This window comes from Mycteria americana, chromosome 2 (assembly GCF_035582795.1).
Source record: "Mycteria americana isolate JAX WOST 10 ecotype Jacksonville Zoo and Gardens chromosome 2, USCA_MyAme_1.0, whole genome shotgun sequence".
Taxonomy (NCBI): domain Eukaryota; kingdom Metazoa; phylum Chordata; class Aves; order Ciconiiformes; family Ciconiidae; genus Mycteria; species Mycteria americana.
The window spans coordinates 57,657,257-57,676,541 of record NC_134366.1 but is presented as its reverse complement, the minus strand read 5'-3'; positions in this window follow the sequence as shown (position 1 = coordinate 57,676,541).

Here is a 19,285-nt window from a genome sequence, read left to right as displayed (position 1 = left end):
ATGTAGATCACAATAAAGCTGAAGGTATCACTAACATAGCTCTGATATATAAATAAGAAGGTACAAAGATTCCTTGAAATACTGAATTATGAAGGGAGAATTGCCTCTAATCAGCAAGATGCACATAGAGCCCTAATAAGGGGTTGGAAAAATGAAGTCAGCAGCAGCTCAGAAATAGAACCTGCAAGATTATGACTTTCAGCACAGAGCAGCCACATGAGTGCACTCCCAACCCAGCTTGCTAATCAGAGAAGAGCTCTCAGTCTACTTGTGTGAACATCTGCAGTTGTTGTGGTTTAACCCCAGCCAGCAACTAAGCACCACACAGCCACTCACCCACTCCCCCCCAGTGGGATGGAGGAGAAAATCGGAAGAGTAAAAGTGAGAAAACTCGTGGGTTGAGATAAACACAGTTTAATAGGTAAAGCAAAAGCCGCGCATGCAAGCAAAGCAAAACAAGTCATTCAGTCACTACTTCCCATGGGCAGGCAGGTGTTCAGCCATCTCCAGGAAAGCAGGGCTCCATCACGCGTAATGGTTGCTTGGGGAGACAAAACACCATAACTCTGAATGTCCTCCGCTTCCTTCTTCTTCCCCCAGCTTTATACGCTAAGCATGACATATGGTATGTGATATCCCTTTGATCAGTTTGGGTCAGCTGTCCCAGCTGCGTCCCCTCCCAGCTTCTTGTGCACCCCCAGCCTACTCGCTGGTGGGGTGGTGTGAGAAGCAGAGAAGGCCTTGACTCCATGTAAGCACTGCTCAGCAGTAACGAAAACATCCCTGTGTTATCAACACTGTTTTCAGCACAAATCCAGAACATAGCCCCATACTAGCTCCTGTGAAGAAAATTAACTCTATCCCAGCCAAAACCAGCACATTCTCCACCCCTTATTCCATACCGTTTACCTCATGCTCAGGTCCCACACTATCCAATACATCCTCATTAACCACCACCCCCCTTCCCATCCTTTGATATAACACACAGATATCATTCCCTTAGTCTGTGGACCACCCCTGTGAAATTTATGTAAAATGTCCACAATGTCCACAAAATGTCCATTGAGTTAATTTAGTCCATGACTTTGGGCTCCATCTGTTATGGTGGTCACTCAGGACAGGAGAGGTGGTGTGTTGCATGGAGTTATTGGGCACCAAAGCCAGCTCAGGACACGTCACTGCTGCACTTGCACTGCTTCTTGTACGGCTTGTCCTCCATTGGTTCAGGTGGTTCCTGCTATAATTCCTATAACATGCAACTCAAATCATGGGTTACAACAATTTAAAGGTATATCCATTACAATCTCCACCCCTGGTCCCTTTGGGCCAGGTTATAGGGTTTAACATTGCAATGAACTCCTCCCCTTGCTCCTAGCCTGGCTAGCAACAAGGGGTTCCTGCTATAGTAATTGCCATACCATACAACTCAAATCCTGGGTTACAACAATTTAAAGGTATTTCCATTACAATCTCCACCCCTGGTCCCTTTCGACTAGACCAAAGGTTTAACATTGCAATGAACTCCTCCCCTTGCCCCTGCTCCAGCTTGGACTTATCCACAGACTGCAGTCCCTTAGGGGCGTACCTGCTCCAAGTGGAGCCTCATCTATGAGCCACAGTCTCTCCAGGGTATACCTGCTGCGGCATAGACTTATCCACAGCCACAGTTGCTTTGAGGTGCACCTGTTCCAGCGTGGCCTTCTCCATGGGCCACAATGCCTTCAGAGATATACCTGCTCCAGCGTGGCCTTACATGCAGCCACAGTCTCTTCAGAAGTAAACCTGCTCCAACATGGCCTTAACATGGCTGCAGTCCTTCCAGGGTTGTACATACTCTGTCATGGGCTTATCCATGGCCACATGCTTTGAGGTGCTCCAGCATGACCTCATGCACAGCCACTGATACTTCAAGGTGTACCTGCTGCAGCATGGACTTATCCACAGCCACAGCTGCTTTGAGGTGTAGCTTCTCCAGCATGGACTTATCCTTGGGCCACAATCCCTTCAGAGGTATACCTGCTGTGGCACAGACATAACCATGGCCACAGACACTTCGTGATGTACCTGCTCTGGTGTGCACTTATTCATGGCCAAGAACAGAAACAGCAGCAATGCTCTGGCCATCTGCCAGCCCAGGCGCATCGCCATTGCTGTTATCAAAATGTTCCCAGGCACAGCAGAGTAAGATGATCAGCAGTACAGCAAGCAGCAAAAGCAAAAAGCAGCCACTAACAAGCACTAGACTGTGATATACAGTAAGGCCAGCAAGCCTGATGGCAAGCACAGGAGCCTGCCAATTAATAGCTAAACAGCAATAACAGCTATAAATTTGATCTAGCACATTCCAATGAAATCTGTCATTATCTCAAACCCTTCGAGCCCCATGTTGGGAACCAAAAAGGGCTGTCGTGGTTTAACCCCAGCCGGCAAATGAGCCCCACACAGCCGCTTGCTCACTCCTCCCTGACGGGATGGGGGAGAGAATCAGAAGAGTAAAAGTGAGAAAACTCATGGGTTGTGATAAAGACAGTTTAATAGGGAAAGCAAAAGCCATGCGTGCAAGCAAAGCAAAACAAGGAATTCATTCACCACTTCCCATGGTCAGGCAGGTGTTCAGCCATCTCCAGGAAAGCAGGGCTCCATCACGCATAATGGTTACTTGGGAAGACAAACACCATCACTCCAAATGTCCCCCCCGTCCTTCTTCTTCCCCCAGCTTTACATGCTAAGCATGTTGTCATATGGTATGGGATATCCCTTTGGTCAGTTTGGGTCAGCTGTCCCAGCTGTGTCCCCTCCCAGCTTCTTGTGCACCCCCAGCCTACTCGCTGGTGGGGTGGTGTGAGAAGCAGAGAAGGCCTTGACTCTGTGTAAGCACTGCTCAGCAGGAACGAAAACATCCCTGTGTTATCAACACTGTTTTCAGCACAAATCCACAACATAGCCCCATACTAGCTCCTATGAAGAAAATTAACTCCACCCCAGCCAAAACCAGCACAGCAGCCAAAATCTAGGCTCTCTAATACAGCTCTGACATCTTTTTGACAGTTGTCATCATGTTGGATGCAGAGTAAAGAACATTTAAGATGTGTACTGCTATCATGTAACTTTATGAACAGAAACAGTAGAGGAGAAAGGGTAGAAAAATGGCTACGGACCAGCTCCCAGATGGTTTTTGTCAACCTCCATTTTAAACCATAAACATACAGTTCAGTCCTGAGCCGCCAAATAATCTCTGCTTGCATGGTGGCTTGCCTGCTATGTTTACCACATAATAATTTCCTTTGATCAGCTGGGAGGAGACTGGCCTCGAAAAAGCATTGGTATTATTTTAGTTTCTCATTGTCTTTGGGACCAAATCTCTGCTGAAGACAGTCAGTATTGCTTAAGGAACTACAATGTTTGATTGTGGGAATGGCAGGAAATCTCAAAGAGTTCAGTAATAATAGTAAATATTTTTTGAAAAGGATTTAAATGGGCATGCTTTCAAATCCCCTTTCATCTGACAGCCTGGCAGAAAGATCGGAGAATTTGGAAAGCCATGGCACCTCTATATACATGTTTCATTCCTAGCTCAGTACAGAAATGCTTCATGATCTTTCAGTAGCTCTTGATAGGCTACTTGTGAGGGAGAAATTGCCAGGGCAAAGACAGTGCTCTGATATGTCTTTTCTCTTGACATGGTAGAAACTGTAAAGCCACTGAGTTGGAAAGTCTTGCATGTATGCAGAAATTATCAGTCATGGCCAAGGATCCTTTGGCTTTTGTTTTTATTGTGACAGTTTTCTTTGTACTGACAGAAAACTGCATCGGAAGGAACTGGAATCTGTCAAGGCCTTTTATGGCTACCAAATGAGCAATCAGAAATCCAGCTCTGCCTTACTCATGATAAGAACTTGGTAGGAAAATTTGCATGACACAGCTGTATATCTTCTTAGACATGATGAGTATTTACATATTATGCTGTCCATTCATTTCAATATCAAATTTAAAAGGAAAATAAAGGTATGCTTGTATTGTCTTACTGTTCTGAATTCTACCGCTGATTGCCATTGCTCTGCCCACATTGCCTTATTGACACATTTTCAAACAACTCTGCTCTATCTACGACAAATTTAAACTTCTGCATGCTGCCCCTAAAACAAACCTCTTTGCCCTCCAGCTTTGAGTTTTAGAACATTTACATGGTAGCTGAACTTGCTGATTGTGTAAAGAAATTAAAAAGTTAAAGTCCTAGCTTCTGTGATGTGGCCAGGAAACATTGATAAGTGATGAATTCTTTTAATAACACTCTTCTACATTTTCCCAGACTTTGTACTGAAACAGGGCGAGACTTATTCTGGAAATATCTGTACTGATGTCATTGTAGTTACACCACAAATGGATGTAGCCCATCAACTGCACTAGAGTTACATTAGACATGAATCAATTTTTATATATATTGATCAGCATTAGGTCATGATCTTTCCATGAATATACGGTCAAGAACTCAAGGATAAAGTTGAACTATAGAATCAGCTGAGAGTATAAATATGACAATTTTACCTCACATTAGCAGTGATAGTGTTTTAGTTCAAAAGGATATCTGCAATATAGTTTTATTTTTCTGTTTTTCACAAAAATTTCACCACATCTTGTGGGAGGTGTACTAAGAATGTTCCTTACTAATATCTAGGTTCATGTCAGGTACATTAGTCTATTCATCTTCTATTCCAATGAGGTCTTTTTTTGTCAGAGGTGGAAAGGGGAATTTTTAGTTGTAGCCTACTGACATAGCCTATGTTTACATTCATGAGAAGAGGTGGAAACATCCATTTATATGCAGTGATAGTAGTCCAACTTTAACTATAGATAACGGGGCACTGAGAGTAGCAAGCATAGACCCTTCTAGCCCTACGTATTACGTCTATAAAAATGGCTCGTGCAACTTTCCCCATCAACGGATTCTGCAAAGAACAAGCGTTGATTGAACAGGCGCCACCTTCCAATACTCCAAAGCATAGGCAGAACAAACCCTACCTGATGCTATCCAGTGTGTTGCTTATTACTGCTTAATCTGCCCAGATACACCGTATGATAGTTCAATTGAGGTCATGTTGATATTCTTGTCATACTAGATATCAGTGGATGGCAAAACTGACAGTGAGACCCTCTAACAGGGACAGTACCAGTAATTTTCCTTTTTTTCATGAGCCAATAGTGCATTATTCTACAGAGAGAACTGCAAAAATTCTGTGGGCGGTGGGTGATTTTGAAACCAGAATTGCCTAAGTCCATTGAGGTCTTTGTGTGGACTAGAACAGCTAGGGCATCACTTAATCCTGAGTTGTTTAAATTCTCCTCTGGTAATCACAGTCCCCTCCTGTTATAATGCAGGTGTACTGCTGTGACTCTATTAGTTGTTCTCCCTGGAATTTCACTACAAATGATTACTGGAACAAGGAGCATCGGTGGGTAGGGGACAAAGATTTATATTGTAACAAGATGATGTACTCTGTATGGCTTCTAACACTACCAGTATCTGCTCAGAAATTAGGTGTGCTATTTCTCCTTTTCATGGCCAAACACAAATTCAGCTGCAGTATTCATGCAAGCTCATTTGCAAAATATATGATACAGTGTATGTTCTACATACATGTTTTAAATGATCCTCAGAAGTTTTTTGTTCCCTTGTCATTTAGCATCTGCTGTAACTAGTGTTTCCTATTCAGTTCCTGTCCTGCTAGCTATACTTTCACTGAGCCATAGAAGCTAGAGCTGGAAAATACGACAGCCAGCAACTGTGAGCTAGCAACTATCTCACAAATGCATGTTTTTACCTTCCTAAGTGTATACAATGCTTTTGCGAGCCTTGTTCAGACAACCCTTCCTCTTTAGCCAGTCACTTAACTCCTTGATACTTCTCCTGCTTTCCATCTGATCTATGTCTTTTTAATTGTGAACCCACCACTTGATAGGAGTTTGCTTTTGCTAAAGGTCACCCAAGTCTTCCTCCTGGACAAATCCCAGAACTTCTTGTCTATTTTTTCCTCTTTAATATTCTGGCTGCTTTTGGCACCACTGGCTTCTCCCCTCTTGTAATCTGTTTCCTTTCTGGCCTCTCTTGATTTTCTTCTAGCTATTTCCACCACATTTGTAAGGTCTCCCTCACCGTCTGCTACATGCCTCTGTTATCTGTCACAAGTGTCCCTGAAGGATTTGCCACTGGTCTCATCTCTCCCTGGGTCTATTCACAAGAAGAACTTCTGAGAGCTTCCAGCCTTCTGTTCTGAAATAACTTCACTGCAATTAACAGACTGCATGCTTATATTCCCAAAAGGTTAGAGACCTAATTTTTCTAACTTGTTTATTTTCATTTTTGGGGGTGAGAGAATGAATGTGGCGAGGGAAACAAGGAGTGACAATATAGTCAATATAATTGGACCCACAGCCCATGCATTGTAAAGGCTGAAACCACCACTAGCTCAGTTATCCAGGAAACCTTGGGATAGAGAAAGTCAGAGAAAACTGAACAAAACTAGACATGGTTATGATACAGAAAATATGTGCTAGAATCATAAAAGTGTCATTTCATAGTTACTATAATGAGAACAGCCTTAGATTTTCCTTTTCCACTTCATTCTTTTTTTTTCTACTGAAGTCAGGAGGATGGAGACAAAAAGAGTACAAGACAGTGTAATAATAAATTACAGACAAAAATCATTTCCCAAAATGTATGTACTTTTAAAAATGTCACCAACCAGCTGTATACTTTGCTTCTCAAAGTTTGAAGCTGTCCCTGCTTTGAGGGTGTGCAGGGTGGCTGAACCAGATGACCTCCTTCCAAAGTTATGCTATTGTTCTAAAAAGCCAAAAGAAACCTATTTTTAAAAAATTGTCTTTTCACTGGCATTTTCATTTAAAGCCTTTTAAAGGGTTTTACTAGCTTCTTAAATGATTTATTTGACTGAGACAATTGTTATTTAGCACATGCTTTACCTCCTTATTCAACCCCGTGTCCAGAGCGAGGCCTCCTTGCAGATCCACTGCTTCCCAGACTGACAATGATCTGTCACTTGTGATTTCCACCAGTTATAAGTATGAGAGATGAAATTTACACTTCAGCTAGACCTACCCTGTGAAAACTGCTCTAAAGCAGACGTAAAAATGACTATGGTTTAATCTCTTCAGTTTAACTTCCCTTAGCAATTTTCATGCATACACATAAAAGTCAAAGCTATATGCTACACATGTTTCTTTCCTACAAGAAACACATCTAAGGAAATGGTTATAGCTATTTCTGTTTTTAAACTTACTTGGTTCTCAGTTGTTATAGTGAATAAGACAAATATTGCCTATATCTTTGGCTGAGAGTGGTAGGTTAGTCACAGACAGCTGTATAATATAGCAGATAGTTTTTGCAGTGACTAAGACCAAGTATTTTATTTATCATATGATGTTTTCTTTAAGAACACAGTCATACTGCAATAATTCATTCTCAGCTTTTGTCCAGCTTTTTTGTTTCTAAAGGTGGATGCATAACATACGTAGATGAAAAGGGCAAAGTTGTGCTGCTAATGTGCATGAATTTTCTCATGGATTCAGCTTTAGCTCTGCAAATCAGGCCATTGCCTGAGATTCTTGGAAATGCCTTTTGTCTTTAAAAAGAAAGCTCATTTCTTATCGTTGGAACAAAAACTCCGTAAGTGTGAAAGGTAATACCTCCCCTCCAGGAGGATCTCCTAAAACCCCTGCAAATTCACTACTTTAAAGCTCTCATTTTTATATCTTTTTTTTTTCCCAGGAACCATATTGGCAAAACAAATAAACAAAAGCAAACACTCCTCCCAAACCCAATCCCAAATCAAATTGGATTCCCTATTGTAACCACAGGAATTTTGACAGATCTACAGCAAGGATGGCTTTTGAACCATTACATGAAAACATACCTTATTAATAAGGTAGAGCCTTTTCTTAAAAAAAGCGTTAAAAGCAGATGAAAAATTACTTCTGACTCTGCTTAGATTTCTAAATCTTAGTAATACTTCTGACTACTTTCTGAAAGTGTTTTATGATAATGAGTTGCTATTAGTGATCTAATAAAGCTGAACTCTGCTGTGACGAATGTTAGCACATTAATTAGCCTATTTGAAAAACACAAACATAAGAAATATTGACTCTGTCCTATCCCTGTGAACCTGTAGAATCACTACAAATTTTCTTTCTCCAGCATACAAGGCAGAGACCACAGTGTCTTATTGAAACTCAGACACTCAGCTCCTCCAAGATACCAGTCAGAGGTGGAACGTAAGCAAGCTCTGGAAATTGCCGTCTCAGAGACGCCCTGCCGGCTTTCGCTGCCTCCAACATTCTGCTGCAAATTCTCAATTTTCATCTTAAAATAATGCTTTTATATTTTTGCAATGGGCAATTACAGGCATCACAGATCACAGGAAAAACAGATGTGCTGCTGACCAGTTAACTTAGTCTTGCAGAAAACTGTGTACAGCCAAACAGCAGCAGATGGCAACTTACCCCTGTTCCACTTCATTACCTCAGTAAGGTCTGAATGGCAAGGCTTGTAATTTGTACCACTTATATACTAACGTTTTTAAGCATAGGGAATTTCTTTCTTTTTAAAAAACAAAGTAACAGCTAACACCACACCTTTGTTTTTGTGACAGTTGGTCAGACCACCTAAAGCCATGAAATACCTGAGCTTTCAACAACAGAGCCTCATATGTTACATGGGTTTCATACAGTATGTAGGGCAGGACTCTGAGCTCTGTGACATGGGTAGAAAAGTAATTTCATTACTGTGGAATTAAAGTCAACTGCATTACACTGAAAAAAAAATCTGGTGAAACTGAGAGCAGGAAGGAACTGGGTTCTTTCTCTATTCCTTTCTCTCCCACCCCCTGAGCAAGTACTAATTCTCTGAATTCCTATTAGTGTCTCTGCAGAGTAGATAACCGGATATTTTGAGAGATTGCTTAGAAATAATCACTAGGACAAATAATTAGTGTACACAATCAAGACCCTCTAAGGCACTTGGGTGCCAAATTTTAGGGAGCAAGTTGCCTAAAGGATCTTGCAGTGTTTGAGCTTGAAGCTAAAGACTTGGAATTCTTTAGCTATAACACTAGCCTGTCATCTACTGACCAGCTACTAGTAAAACAGATTCATTGACCAGCAAAAAAAAGAGATTCTGCATGTACAAAACAAAGTGAAACAGAAGATATGGAATTATGAGAATGAAAATGAATAATCTCCAAGTGAATAGTTCAATTATATTTCATAATGATTTGTTCTTGGAGCCCATATAATAAATACTTCAGCAACAACTGTTTCCCTGGAGAAAAAAATGTAGACTTACTGAAAATCATCAATTAAATTATAGAGATCTTGGTTAAAGTGCTTGTAGGATCTACTCCAGTTCTATTCCTAGAGGTTTTTGCAAAAATAAGTGAGGGCAAAATATCAAATATTCTTCCAACATAACTGCTGAGCCTTCTACTGCTGAGCAACTCTGCCTACCTCATCTACATAAGTCTTTTCACTGGAATGCCTAGAAACACCTTTGGTGCAAGTGGACAATGGCATACAATTCCCCTGGCTCTGTTTGCTCAGAATGCACAGTCACCCAAAATAATCCCCAAACAAAGGAGGTGGTTTTCCCTCAGTATTGTGGGTGGGACACAGCTGAATTCAGCTAAATGTTATTTTTTTCCTTCCCGAAAGAAGAATCCCACATATACAACTGTCACTTCATCATCAGACATTGCTTCACAATTGAATTCCTCCTTTGGTTTTGTGAGAAAGTGGAACTTACATTTTCAGATTACAGGTGTTTTTGATGCATTTTGATATCAGTATTTCAGCTTCTTTGGCTGAAGAAGGCAACTGCATAAAACTATGGGCATGCTTTTCTTATAAAGATTTTTAAGGGTATAGTTTGCTGCATTATTTAAAACTGTCTTTTTAAAGCTGCTTGTAAAACTGTATTTGTAGTTCTTTTAAATTGTTGACATTTCTCCTTGAAATTCTAATTTTTGCAATGTCTTCATAGAAATAGGCACGTAAACTTAATACATTATGATATGGAGCCTGAAAGTGTATACCCCTGCCTATGTGAATTCTTCCCCCCATGTATCTACTTTTTCTTGAATCCTCTGCATGATTCCCTCTCTATTTTTGTGAGAGAAGGTGGTTAGTTATTGAAAATGAGAAGGTTGAAGTATCGAGCTGTGCAGTTTCCTACGCTGGTAAGAATTGGCATGAAAATAATTTAAAAATGTAATCACTAATGCAAGGAAAAGTTTTAAAAACTGTCAGCTAATAGTATGTTCCTCAAGGCATCCCTAGAATTAAGTATTTTTGTCAATTATTTAGTAAGTGCCTAATTTGCTACTACTGGGGAAGAAAATTACATGGTTGCTTCTAAATTATTAAACAATATTTTGATGGCATTGACAGAGCAAATAGCAAGATATTGACCACAGTCATCATGTTATAGACAAATTCTCGCAGTTTTCCTTTTTATCTTTTTATGTGAAATTGAAGAGAAGAAAAATGTCATTAACTGTTATGAACTATATGTGCAAACTGTGATTGGAAGCTATGCCAAAAGTTCACCTTTCTTTAGATTTTTCTTGTAGAGTCACTAATTTATAGGGATTTTTCTAAGAAAGCATTTAGAACTTTGCAAAGAAACTTGATTGTACCGTACAGTCAATTTTCTGGCTTTACAGGGTTTTTGCTCTTCTGCTAATCATTAGCTTCAAGGTCTCTTTTCAGTCTTTTGAAAGAAACATCTGCATCTTTAATAGCATTTTAATAAAATGATACCTAGACTTTAGGCTCACTCCAACTTTACCTCTTTTTTGTTAGGCATATTCATCAGGAAAGTTTAATTTATTTTTTTCCTAAATTTCGAGAGTCCAGCAGATCATTGTAAGTGTCACATATTCAAATGTAGATGTCTGGAGAGCTCAAGAGTTCGTGTGATCGGGCACGAGGCAGACACATAACCTGAGCTTATGGACGGAGGAAGAGGGAAAGGCTGCTCATAGTGCCTGGTGATGATGAGTTTGGATTTCAGACTGAATGTAGGTGCTTACTGTATCTTTGATATGGACAGGAATTGTTCTGGGGGAAGGTTACTCCTGTGTTATGGAAGAGATGAGAGATCTGGATGAGAACAGGAAGAAAAGGTGTTCTTAGTGGAAGCACTGGAGTGTTTCTTTGAATTTGTACATCACAAAATTTGGGTTGATGACCACACTTACGAGTTTATAGCTGTGGCCATTTAAAGGAATGATCAAAAGATGGGCCAGAAACCATTACCAATATTTAGGATGTACAGGAAAATGAAGTAGTGCAGAGTTCTTTAGGGTTCATACTTCAATGTTGTAGGTCTAGGAGACCTACATGGTCAAGGGCTTTATTTACAGAATTTGTGTATTAATTAAATAATCGATCAAGGCCATTTTAGACTCATCATTTGAACATATTTTTCCATGCTCTCAGGAGCAATTTTTTTTTTCTTTGAAGGACAAGCTCCACCAACCCTCTTAGAATAATTTGCCAACTTATCTCAAGTTCTAGATCCATTAAGAGTGAAGCTTGGCTAACAACAATTGAAAACAGGAGGAGCTGCTCTACTGACACATCACCACAGGAGACGCACATAAGCACACACAGAACTGCATATGCAAGTATTTTTTTTCCTTTTTTTCATATACAACCTAATCATGGTGGCCTTCTCATAAGGAAAAAAGAAAAAAAAGAGCTCATTAGTCTCAAATTAGGGTTTTTTCACTGAGAAATATTTCAATAGCACCTGAAATTGTTTAGGCAAGGCCCCTCACACCTGCAACCTTTTATTCACATAATAGCTCATGAACACTAGTTTGTTTTCAGCCTGTAAGTGGTCCTTAGAGTTGAGACTAGATGCCCAAAGGGTCCAAAATATAAAATGGGAGAGAAGCTCAAGCAATGTAGATGAGAGAAATGAGAGATGGAAATGAGTGAGAAAGAAGAAATGGCTTTAGAAGAAAGGAAAGCAGAGTAATTAAGAGCCTGGAGTATAAAGTCAATGATAAGCAGATGTCTGGAATGTGCATCCACAATGTAGCTGCAGCCCAAATGTACCTTTATAACATCTGACAGCTTGTCCTACTGAAACTTGGAAACCTCTCACACACCTTCTATGCCTGCATATCTTCTGCAATGATAAATTTGTAGATGAACCCCCCCAAAATGAAGGAAAGTATTAAAAGTATAAAGATTAAGTTCCTGTTTGGAAACAGATTCATATGCATTTAAATAATTCCTGATTGCTTAGGTAGGCTCTTGAGCAGAGCTGTCCACCTGCCTTGCCCTAAGAAAGTTTTTTTTCCCTTAACATCTAATCTAACCTGTTTTGCTGCAGGTTAAGCCTGTTGCTTCTCTTTCTATCAAAACTAAATTGCCTCCAAGGCATTTTTAACCTGCATCACATTTAGCATCTACTGGGCTCAAAAACGTCATGGTTTGCTCCTGTTTCCACTGAAATCAGTGAGAGTTTTTCTACTGAGAACAGCATGCTGGCTTTAATTAGGGAACCCTCTCAGTGCCTCTGAGAGATGGTCATTTTTATATTTCTTCTGCAGGTGTGTGGATGTGGGCATGAAGAATGGGATTAATTTTATCTAATGTTGGCACTTCGGCATCCAGTCTAACTTAATCTTGTAAGATACCTCTTGAAGTTAATAGGAAGAGGAAGGGAACTTTGGAGGACAGTTCACCCTTCCTGTCTTAGAGGGATGACTCCCTCTCTGTGAGGTTACTATCTCTCCGAGACAAGGAAATGTGACATCCTGCTTTTAGATGAGAAAAGGGCAGAAGAGACAAATTCTATTCAAAGTCATTATTTCTTCAAATGAAGCGGTGACTGCACTGACTTCTGGATTAAAGATAAGACTCTGCTAGTGTGGTTGGGATATGGACTCTGGGCGGAACAATTGGTCCTACTCTATAATATTAACATAGGACATTACTCTCTTTTGCTGTTTTGATGGTTTTACTTCTCCAGGGTTCCCACCAAGTAGAAATAACTATTAATTCTGTGTAACATGCCTGACAGGATCCTCTATGCTTGACCAGAAGGTTACAATATTAGTCTAGTGCACATTTATAATAGAAATGTTGCAGTGAGGATCACTGTAATCTGGGGAAAGAAATGTCTCTTGCTAGTTTTAAGCTCAGTGTTGTAATTCTAAATGGTTTTCTTGGAAGACACTTAGTCCATGAAATCATCAGAGAAACAAAGATTAGTTGGGCATTCCAGTATCACCATCACAAGCCACTCCTGTGGCACTGCTAGGAAAGAGCTTTTTTCCCCCATAGATATTGATGGCTATGTTGAAAAGCTTAGCTTGACCTCACGTAGAAGAACTAATCCACCAACACACTAACACTCCAACCTGGGTAATCACACATGGATCATGACGTCCAATGACTTACTCTTTACACAAAATGTTACTTTCAAAATGTGAATGAAAGAATCACCAGAACTGGACATAAAAATTACAACTTTTTGTAAGTAAGTTCAACCTTTATTATGGGATCTTTATGAGAAAGCCAACAGATACTGTATCACAATTAAAATGGAAGATAATAACTGCAGAATTTCAAGTCCAAAATTCTCCGAAGTTACTTTAGAGCCATTTTTGGAGGGGGATTACAGCCAAAGGAGAGTTCAATTTCTAGAGAATCAGTCCCCTGATATGTCAGTGCTTAGTAGTTTGATGGATTAGGCTGCTATTGAGTATTCAGTCAGTGCCAACATACCTTTTGGCGATTTTTTTTGTTGCTTCTATTCTACCTGTGCATGCATTTTTTCTTGATAAATGGTTTACCTGGAGTTTAAGCAAAGCTCCGGATCGCTTGAATCCTGGTATGATGTACCAGCTGGCAATGTTCTTGAGAGAGGTTAGAAAAAGAAAACTCTGGTGGTGACTTCTTTCTGAAAGAGCTAAGTCTATATAGCAATTTTGCATTCATTAATGTATTTGGGAGCAACCTCTCCCATCTCAGTGCACTCCAGTCAGGTCACTGTGAGTGACACAGAGCCTCCCCATTCTCCAGATACAAGGTCTAACGCTGCCGCCTGTAACTTCTCTCTCTACTGGAAAAGTCTATCTACCAAGAGGTTAGATTCACCTTGGCAATTCCACACCAGATAAATAAATACAAATATCTCATGTCACGACCTTTCTGTTCCACATATTCAGCATGTTTCAACAGTATAAGCAGACATAGTTCAGGCCCAGAATGTATAAACACAAAGATTAAAATGCCCTTTTGTCCTAGAGTTTGGCACCTTGCAAGGCAGGGAAGCGCACTGGCTGCACAGCGCTAGGAAGCCGGCCCGGAGGCCTCTTGCACAGCTCATGCTGGCTGCTGTGATTGCCACGGGGACTGTTCAGAGAGGCCGAAATGCAGACCAGCCAGTGCAGCTCAAGCGCTGGGTTTGTCTCGTGAAAGTTTTTGTGGAAGAAACTGGTGAGCAAAGGGAGGGGGGTGGAATGTTACTTTATATATGGCAAACAAATTACATTGTCATTAATATTGCAAGCCTTTTTTGCAGAAGAAAAAAATCCCGGCTTTATTTTAAGATTTTTAGTATGGTTTATTCTGAGATTTAGAAAACACAAGAGAGTCAGGCCTTCCAGACAAATGCATTTACCTTGACGGAATGCATTTGCAATAGCTTTACAACAATGGCCTAGAGAATACTTGCAATTCACATTGGACTTTTTTTTTCTCTTTTTTTTTTAACTGCTTGGAAAATGGACCTGGTTCGCAGGCCTAATTCACAGCTACCACACCTACTCTCTCTGCCCAGAGAGCGAAGAGAATGAATAGGTCAATCACCTGACATATTTCCATCCAATTTCAAGGGTAGAATGTGTTCATTTTCTGACTAATGGCATGTCATTTTGCAGAAGCCTTTGGTCGCGAATTAATCCTGGAATCAAAACAGATTTTCCGGGGAGCAATCTTCCATCAAGTATTGATTTTTTTACACTCATGGAGTCTGTACTCCCTAATTTAACCTGACAATGATTCTGCACAATGGGCTGGGAGCACCTTGGCAACTCACAGAAGGAACTTTTAGTGTCTTTTCTTTCTGCAAAGTAGGGGGGGGGGGTGTGGAGTGGGGGGAAGAAAAGACCCAAACAACACGGTTAGTCACTGGGGGAGTGTTCACTGTCTGCTGTTTTATTTCTGATTATTTGGAATGGAGAAATAATGCTAACTTTAGAAGTAATGTAAGCTGGAGATGTCTCTGAAAGACCCATGACTCTGTGAAATCCTGTTTATGGCAACAGTCCCCTGCTGCTCCTGCACCTTTTCCTCACTCCCAGCACTCTTGGATGCTAATAATACAAAACCTGTAATAGCATCTCTGGTTGCAGCTGATGCTTTTATGAGATGACATTTTACTCTAGGATAAATAAATAAATAAATGAATGCTTACACACATAGAAGCATAAAAATGCATCCTCTCCCCAAAACGTGTTTTTTGAGTCTAGCCTCAGAAGTCCAGCTACCAAAAGCTACGCTTTGCTTTTGGATTCTCCTACAAGACAAATTCCTTTGTATCTGCTTCTCTACATGCTCTGTAGTAGACATCTGTTCTAGCTGTTTGTTCTATTTATTTGACTACTTACGGCAATGAGAAGAGATGAAAAATCTATCGTTATGAAACAATCAAACGCAACAGAATGAAAAGCTAGAAATCATTTAGAGACAGGAAGATTGATGGGACAAGATGTGAAGAAGAAGACATCAGAATCTGGTTTTTAATAGAAAACTAAGATGGGGCATTTTTGTTTTTGAAGGTACCACTGCAGAAGCAAAATAATGCAGTGTAATCATCATTCCCAGGTTAAAACTCCTTTTTTAGAGATGACAAGCAATACATATATTTAAGAGATAGTGGGTAAGGTGCCCATCCTTTTGCCTTATTTTGAAACTGAAATGGAAGAGGTTTTAAGCATCTTGCACAAAGGTCTTCGCGGAAAAATAACATCTCTGCTTATGATTTCTCCATTAGAAACGCCACATTACTGGAAACATTGCTATATGACCTGAAGAATAATACTTTTTTTCCTCTGCCATTTTAGAGACACTCACAATTTGAGAGGTATTTTGTTGGAAATAATTTTTTTTTCCCCTCTATAAAACAGCCTTTCAGCTCTACTTGGAATAGAAGAAATACAAAAGTCTTTCTTGACCTATCAGGAAAAGGTTTGGAGAAAAACACACCAGTCCTTCCTTCAGCTTGGCCACCACAAACCTAACATAATAGTTACGTTTTTAGGCATATCATACCAGATAGTTATGAGTTGTAGATCTGACTGTGCAAATTTCTGAGTGATGAAACTCTGTCATTGTCAGTGCTAAATTCAAGAGAGGACAAGAAGAAGTGTAGAAGAGGAAAATGGCTTCAGAAAAGACTTAAACTCATCCTGTGTCTGGCTGAATCAGGACCTTAAATTCCTGAAAACTGCAATTCCAGAGCATAATACAGGAAATATTTGCCGAAAAGAAACAAACTGAAATACACAGAAATAAGAGGTCCACATACAGTTTCAATAATGATGTTAATAAATCAGTAATAGTTACTCCAGAACACTAACAATACCATATTATTTTTCCATTGTACTATTTTAGGAATACCTTGGAAACCGCAAGATAAGTGTTTTCTGGCCTCATCAAAAAGGTTGGGGTGAAGAGCCCTTGTGTGAAAGGTTTTGAGTGATAGAATATGTTTAAATTGTTACAAATGTTTATAAAAGTGCTTCTAGGCATAAAGATGATGACTGAAATCATACATGGGAACAGTTGAAGACAGCTCTCTTATTGTTAAAGAACTCTTTTCTTGCAAGTTTTTTTTCTACTTTCATCTCATTTTCCAGAGACAGTTTGAAAGAGGACTGCTTCTTTTCTTCCTTGTTTTATGAAAGTGCCTTTGTACATTAGCAAAGTGCTTTAATAACACGCACTTTGTAAAAGTCAAAAGTGCTCTATTACCCGTAAGTATAGAAGTAAATAGCACTTGTTTTAATTGAAAACATCAAACTTTTGTAGCTCTAAACACATCAAAGACACATCCATTTGTGCATCTGTTCCAAAAGGTGAATTCCACTGCTTTTAGGCAAACTGCAAAAGAATCAAGCTTATTAGAGCTATGGGAAATTTTCACATTGAAATGCCTTTCAACCTTCAAGTGGTTAAAATATGGAAATGGTTAATGCACTTAGCATGTGAAGCCACTTTGAAATAGTGAGTGGTTTAACCGATTATCCCCATCAGCTGAGATGTGCCAACTGACCACAGGCACTGTCTCGGGTCAGTCTGATTTCAAGGTAACACATAGTGGCTTACATTTTAATGAAACAGGTTAATCTGTAGGTTAACTAGCAAAGGGAGATTTAAGCTGCTGTGTTTTACTTTACAGGAGCATGCACTCAGCCTGTTGCTGTGGTTTGATTGAAGGACAATATGATTTTGAACCACTGTAACTTGACATTTCTTCAAGTGTACTTAAACTTTATATACACAGAAAAGTGTAGTGATTTACTTAGTGTCAGTGTAACAAAACTACTTCTAAACTCATTTATCTTCCAGCCTTCAACACAAAACTTAAATGGCTTAAGGAGTGTCTTATATTTAGTTGGTCAGTTATTAACTTAACCTGAAATAAGATAATGTCTCACAGTAGGGGTAAAGAAGTGGCTGGAGTGATTTCTGAGCCAAATTGAGTTACATTAATAAAGCTTTTGAGACCAGATGAGGGCTACTGGCTCTGGCACAGAGTATGGGCAAACGATGAACACAATCACACAACCATGGCTTAACAAGTTACCATCTGTCAGCGGAGCTCTAGTAACTGACTGTGATTAGATTTAATTTTGATTAAAAAGCTAATGGAAAGGGGACAAATAAAAGCAAAAATCAATCACATCCCCAACCATCAAAATACTAATAGGATTTTAAATATTTGTACAGGACGTGACCTCCTGATTTCTACAGGCTTCTTGTCCCTTAAAGGGTGAGCCTTCTTTTTCAGAAGCTGCCTGTCCACTATTATTTATTTGTATTACCATTTGCCTAGAGGCTTGTGTCAGGACTCCAGCCATGTGGTACCAGCATACACAAGTTATTGTCTTTCTCTGCCTGACAAGGGTGGCAATAGTGCTTCGAGTCTCCACAGAGTAACATGTTATACATGAGCCGCTGATGTAACTTCCACACTAGGGCTGTACTACAGCCTTAATGGTGTATGATGCTTCCATGTGGATGAAATCTCCTTCACATATACTCAGGAGTGACTGTACAAGGCTCTATGTCCCTGACAGAGAAGGGATGCTGCAACCACAAGCAGAGCTGATATCAGAATCAAAGTCTCCCGATTCTCAGGGGTACACTGACAATAATTCGTTGTCCTCCATACGATCAATAGCTTCGAAAGTCATAACAAAATTTTCTCTCTTTAAAGTCAAGCTTAACAGGAGAAACATATTTCTAGTTCAACAGAATCACTAGCTCTGTAAATTCCTTAGCCTCCTGCTGCTGCACTTTGCAGGGTGGGCAGGAGGAGGTATTACGTGAAGATTTCTTACTCATTTTTCAAATCTAAAAGTAGAAATGTATCCATGGAGAGTATAGACATTTTGGACAAAATTCTGACACCCTAGAGTCAGTAGTCAAATTTTTCATTACTTCAAGCAGGCACATGTTTATTGAAGGTGTTGCACACAGCACCTAGAATGTTCAGCTGGCACCAATCATTATGATAAGGGGAGCAAGATGTTGTTAAAAAATTAAATCACATTTTGGACCCCTACTTTCAACTCATTTTAAAAGCATGCTGAGTCCCCACCAGCTCCTTTTGAAATGAATAGTGAAGGAGCAAGTGTTTTCCACTTTCAGATAGAAGCCACGGTTAGAGGTCTGTATTTTGACTTCAGATGCTCTCTTTGATAAAATATATTATTAATTTATTACAAATCACCCATACATAAGGATGCACAACACATAATATATACCATGTGGCATATCCCATACCGTATGCAGTCAGGGAAAAGAAAAGATCAAAAAGATAGTGTATGCTTTTTTGTATATATCCTTTCAATTTTTTTTCTTGCTTTGTGTCATACCAAAGGTGAGTTGTTTAATTAGAAGAATATCTGTTTAATCAGCTTAGGTGAGGACTAGCTGCTTGCAACTAAGAGGTAGTCTGAATTGTACT